The sequence below is a fragment of the Theobroma cacao genome, chromosome 6 (assembly GCF_053813885.1).
Source record: "Theobroma cacao isolate CCN51 chromosome 6, ASM5381388v1, whole genome shotgun sequence".
NCBI classification, from domain to species: Eukaryota; Viridiplantae; Streptophyta; class Magnoliopsida; order Malvales; family Malvaceae; genus Theobroma; species Theobroma cacao.
The window spans coordinates 17,697,005-17,703,481 of record NC_142644.1 but is presented as its reverse complement, the minus strand read 5'-3'; positions in this window follow the sequence as shown (position 1 = coordinate 17,703,481).

Sequence of the window (6,477 nt, the reverse complement as noted above, 5' to 3'; positions counted from 1 at the left end):
TAGTCCCAGTGAGTAAACAAATATCATCTAAAATATCTAAAGCTGAGTAAATGGAGACAAATAAAATAGATTAGCATAAAATAATTCATAGCATTTCAAACTCATTTTTATAAGATAAAATAAATTTATTTCATCCAAATAATCATTGAAGCTTATGATTTCCTGAAAAGCTTGGCTCGTGCCAAAAATCATTATCATACTCATTTATCAGGGATACCTTGGCCGAGGGCTTTCCCAACTGAGTCCGCCAAGGCTGTTAAAAAGTTATGTACACATAAATCATGTTTTTATTTTGAAAATATAGCCGTTCCTTGGCGTTGGCCGAATTCACTCTCATGTGGTGGTTTTGCATGAAGTGAACTCTAAAGTGTTAACCTCAGGAGTTACCCATCCGCGCCTCTCATACTGAGGTAAGATATAACGGGGTTTACCGTGCCCTTCTAATAGGCTGGTCCACGAAAACCCGCCCACTACAGTAACCTAATTGATATCCACCAAATCAATAAAATTCCAACAGCATGACGTGGCAATTATTTTACAACACAGCATGTCAAGGCAAAAGAACAGCTCATACATTTTCAGCACATTTACCAAAATCCACTCACTCATGCCCACATTAGCATAAGCCATTCAATTCAAACCATAATTTACAATACAACAATTAGTCTCCAATTACTCCATTTTCCAAAACCATTATTCAATTTCAAGACAATTTTATAAAATCATTTCATTTAATCACATTTTACTTTTAAAACATAAAGGTTTACCATTTAAACTCATTTTCCATAAAATCACAAAAACGAATTAAAATTCACTTCAGATAATCAAGATGATGATAAGGTTACTCACAATGTCTAGAGTGCGGATTTTTGAAGTACTCTGACCACTGGTCCTCGGATGCAATTTCCTTGCCTTTATTGGAGGACTCACCACCTTCACATAGTACATAATCGAGAAACTTACTACATTGGTACTAAATCGAAATTAAACTCATTTAGACTACTAATGCATGATATGGAATGCAAAATGCATGGGTAACCATCTAAACCCAGTATTGGCCTAATTCGTCTTATCACCCGATTAATTAGCCAACGCGTCCAATTTAGCTCCAAATTGCTCCATTTCTTTTCCAATACGTTAATTCCCCAAACACAAGTCAAATAACCTAAAATTTGGCCAAACCATCTTCACTTTTCTTCTTAGAATTTTTGGGTCAATAATGGTGCATTAACACCGTGATCTTTTCTACTACTTTTCCACACCATAATTCATCATTTTCTAACCAATTCTCTTAAAATAAAAAAAAAATCAATTTCATCCTCACTCAATACAAGGTAGGTTTGGCCATTGATGGGTGATGGGGAAAATGAATTCTTTTCTTGTTGTTTTGCTACTAGACATAGTAAACTAACTAAAAACACTAACATAACTAGAAATCAAATCAATCCAACATCATTCTCTCTCCATACCCATTCGGCTAGTCATGAATTCACCATAAAAACATGAAATTTAACCATGGAAAATAAGGAGAAATGCTTAAGGAAAATAGATTTCAAGTTTAAATTGAGAAATCCTACCTTTTTCACTTGTTTTCCTTGAATTTTCACACTTTTTCTCTTAAAATTCTCCACCTAGGGTTTGTTCTTTCTTTGTTTCCCTCTTTTCCTTGCTTGGCCGAATATTTGGAGAGAAGTGAGAGGTTTATAGGCTGATTTTTAAAAGAAATAATAAAATATTCTAAGCTTGACAATTGTCATTTTATTATTGGTCCATTTTTAAAACTTTAAAAATTTAAACTTTTAATCTCCACCACATATATTTTCTCACTTATCCATAACATAAAAAGTCAATGGATGAATTCTATGAGCATGACAAGTGTTGGTGGTGTAAAATTACAATTTTGCCACTAGGGTGGCAAAATTACCATTTTACCCCTATGCTTCGAAAAATACCAAGATTACAATTTTTCAATTCTCAACCTCAAATCATACACCAATAAGTCAAATGTGGTCATAATCTTTTAAAAATTTCCCATTTTGTACTTGAGTGGCAAAATTACCATTTTGCCCCTAGATAGTGAAATTTTCGGTTTGACTCCAAATTGATCCTCGAACTCCAAATCACCATTTTAAATCAATTCTGGATTGTAAAATTTTCAATTTCACCATAAAATCTCTATTTGAACTAGTTCGAGACTTAAATCAACTTTGTTGTACCTCTAGGTACAATATCGACTTTTATAAATTTTTCGGAACTCTCCTAGCATGCAAACATGCTATCCATCACATGTATGTCATGACAAGTATTTTATAAGGTCAGGCTTTACACTTAGATTTTGAAGGCTTAAGTTTATCCATTTCTAGCAAAATTACCAAAATGCCCTTAATTATGTCATTTTGTTTTTCCATTGCCTTTATACAATCTTTTTACTTCTTTGACACTGAGACAAGGTCCATAAGGGTCTACAAATGCTCGGGTTCATGAAAACTTAAAAATTTTAACTCGAGATGCAAAATGACCGTTTTACCTTTTTTGTTTCCATCCATTTTAATTTAGTCCTCCCAACACTCATTTAACTCCAATTTCCTTCTATTACCTTCTTCTACACATGTACAAACAAAGTATGAAGTTTGTACTTGTCAAGCCCAACTCTATAAAATATTTTCCATGTCATTCATGTGCTTGATAATATGTTTGCATACTTGAAAAGCCCCGAAAAATCGTTAAAAAAGTCGGTAGTGAATCTAATGGTACAACTAAGCTGAATTAAGCCTCGAACTAGTCCAAATAGAGATTTTAAGATGAAATTAAGAATTTTAAAACCCCAGAATGACTTAATACGATGATCCGGAATTCAAGAATTGATTTAGAGTCAAATTGAAATTTTCATGATGTAGGGGCAAAATGGTCATTTTGCCACTCAAGGGCAAAATTGGAATTTTGCACCACCATGACACTTGTCCAGCCCATGAACTTCATCCATCATCATTTTGGTCCATGGATAATTATGTGGTGGTGAGAGAATGCTTAATTATCAAGTTTTATGCATGGATCAATGAGATGGTGACAAGTGGCAAGTTTTCATTTGATTATAATTTACATTAAAAGTCAGCACATGACTCACCCATTTCACTCCCATATGTTCGGCCTCACCCAGGAAAAGAGGAAAGAAAGAAAGAACAAACCCTAGTGAGCAAAAATTCAAGGAAAAATTGGTGGATTTCAAGGAATCAAGTGACAAAAGGTAAAATTTCTTGATTTTAGCTTGTGATCTACCTTTCTTATGCATTCTTGTTCATTTTCCATGGTTGAGAATCAAGTTTGCATGAAGATACCTTTGCTGGCCGGACATGGGGGAGGGGTTTTGATCTTGGATTTAGCTAGAAAACATGTTATTCTAGTGTTTTTAGTTGGTTGGTGATGTGTAGCATGAAAAGCAAACAGGAAAAATTCATGTTCTTCCATCATCCTCATTGGCCGAATCTTCCTTATAGTATGTTGATGGTGGATTTGATTTTATTTCAAGTGATTTGGTTAGGAATTAATGATTTATGGTGTAAAAATCAAGCATGAAAAACCATAGTGTTTATGCACCCACCATGGCCGAATTTTCCAAGAGAAAATGTTGAGGATGATTTTGCTATAATTCATGTTATTTAGCTTATATTTGATGATTTGGAGTATTGGAAGTGAAATGAATTTATTTGGAGTTGAATTGGATATTTTGGCCAATTAACCTGTGTATAGTGTGAATTAGGTCAATACCATTTCAGCCCCATACACAATTGAACCTACGTAGAACACCGTATTTAGATAATAATCCGAACATTTCACATCCCATTTCATGCATTCATATAGAGCCTAAATTAGTTTTATAATGGTTTAGCACAAATATAGTAAATTACTTATTGTGCATTATGTCTAGGTGGTGAAACTTCCGATAAGGGTAAGGAGATTGTACTCGAAGACTAGGACTAGGAGTACTTTGACTCCTGATATTGTGAGTAACCTTATTATCGACTTAATTATCTAAAGTAGTTTTTTTATTCGTTTTTATGATTTTATAGAAAAATGAGTTTAAATGGTAAATCCTTATGTTTTATAAGTAAAATGTGATTAAATGAAATGAGTTTTATAAATCATTTTGAAATTGAATGATGATTTTAGAAATTGAGTAATTGGAGACTGTTTGTTTGTGTTGTAAATTTATGGTTTGAATTGAATAGCTTATGGTGATATTGGCATGAATGGCTAAATTAGAAATTGTGTTGAATATATGAACTGTTTTGCTTTGCCTTGACAGGTTGGTAATATTATATTAGCCATGTTATGCTGCCAAAATTTTATTGATTTGGTGGGTTATGTATTTAGCTTACTGCAGTGGGCGGGTTTCTGTGGACCAGCCTATTAAAGGGGCACGGTAAACCCCATTATATTTAACTTAGTACGAGAGGCGCGGAGGGTATCTCTTAAGGTAAAGCTTTAGAGTTCACTACACGCTAAACCACCACGTGAGAGTGAACTCAGCCAACGCCAAGGAACAACTATGCTTTTAAAAGAAAAAAATGTGTTTTATGCGTATATAAATTGTTCTTTAACAGCCTTGGTGGACTCGATTAGATGCCTCGGCCAAGGTATCCCCAAGAATAAGTTTTGGCACGAGCTAAATTTTTAAGAAATTCATAAGCCATGTTGATTATTTGAGTGAAATGAATTTATTTATTTTAGTTGAAATGAGTTTGAAACGTTATGAATCATAGTACGGTGAACTATTATATGTTGTCTCAATTTACTCGACTTTAGATATTTTAGATGATGTTTGTTTACTCACTGAGTTTATATAAACTCACCACCCTTCTTTTCACCAATTTCAGGCTCAGGTTAGTCTGTAGATAGTTGATTTCATTGAGGGCTACAGTTGGATTTGCATCCTTAAAAACTGTAGGTTCGTAGCCTTTGTTACTTTTGATCATTCGGGGGCCCACACGTCATTGTAAATTAAATTACATACTCTAGTTATCTGTGTTACTGTATGTACGAATTTATTTTGCTTTAATGCTACAAAAATTATTTACGGATATCTCTATAAATATTATTTTATAAGAAAATAGAATATTTTATTTAATATTTTTACTTTATTCTAATAGCTATCATTTCACTTTAAATGAATGTTTTAGACATCTAAATTTATTTTTGGTTATGAAATATGTATCTTTCACTCATATACTACATTTTTAGATGGTTTCTAAATTTTTGAGGAAAAATGACCAAAATACCCCCGCAAGACGAAAATTATTTTTTTATTGTTTTGGTTTGAAAATAGCTTATAATCTTTTAAAATATGATATTAGCAACTGTTTATCGCAGGGAAGGTGAGAAAACTGATATTAAAGCCTTACGAGATTTCGGTTGGCATTTCGGGTAATGAATGTCTCTCGGGACATCGCGACGGTTGTCACAGGCTCGAGGAAAGTACCGAGTCGTGATAGTACTTCAACGCGGTGTCCCTATAATATTTAAAATATTTATTTGCCTGCGCTATCTTTACTTAATAAAGACATGAGGCCCCATTAACGTCATTTGTCTCCAAAATTCTCTCATTCTTCTTCTCCCCTAGTTAGATTGGCCATATGCTAATTCTTCATGAAAAATTTTGACATTGAATAAAATATTAATATTTTAATATTATTTTATTAATAAAAATATTATCTTATTTCAAAAATTTTCTCTTGTCTTCTCTTGTCTCCTTGGCACCCAAAATACCTTATTATGCCTCAATTGACTTCAAAATCACTCTTATCTCACAAATTCTTCTCTGATAAAAATATTATTATTTTATTATTATTTCCTCGTGTGTGGAATATTTTATTCCAAACTATTCCTTTGATCTTTCATTATTTCTAAACATTATAATTAACCTCAATTGGCATCCAATAAGCTTTATTAGTCACCATATCAAAGTACGGGGTATTACACCTATAACCTAAAGTTGGATTCACACAAAATCTTTTGGATCATGTAAACGTTAAGGCTCAAAGAAGGTATAGTTAACATTTAAATGCATATTCAAAATAAATTTCAACTATATCAACTCACAATATATGCCATGATCAAACTTGACAATTAAATTCATATTCAAATGCATAGCTTAAGTCAAGTTTTAGACTTCAAACCTTAAGGTCAAGCATAAAGAAAAATTATATAAGCATATGTCTTGACCAATATAATAGATGAACCAAGAATATTTTCATTAAGTTCAAAAAGTTCATCCTAATCGAGTTTGTATGCATAATCAAGAAATCAATTTTGAAACAATCATTTGAGCACAAATGTAAAATATATTTCAAGAATTGTTCCTACACTAGCATTTGAACACTTCAATTTTCATGAGAAGATATTTTCTATATATGCACATGAAAATCAATCGGATTATCAAATTCAAGCATTGATGAACAATTTCTCATATTTCTATTTTGT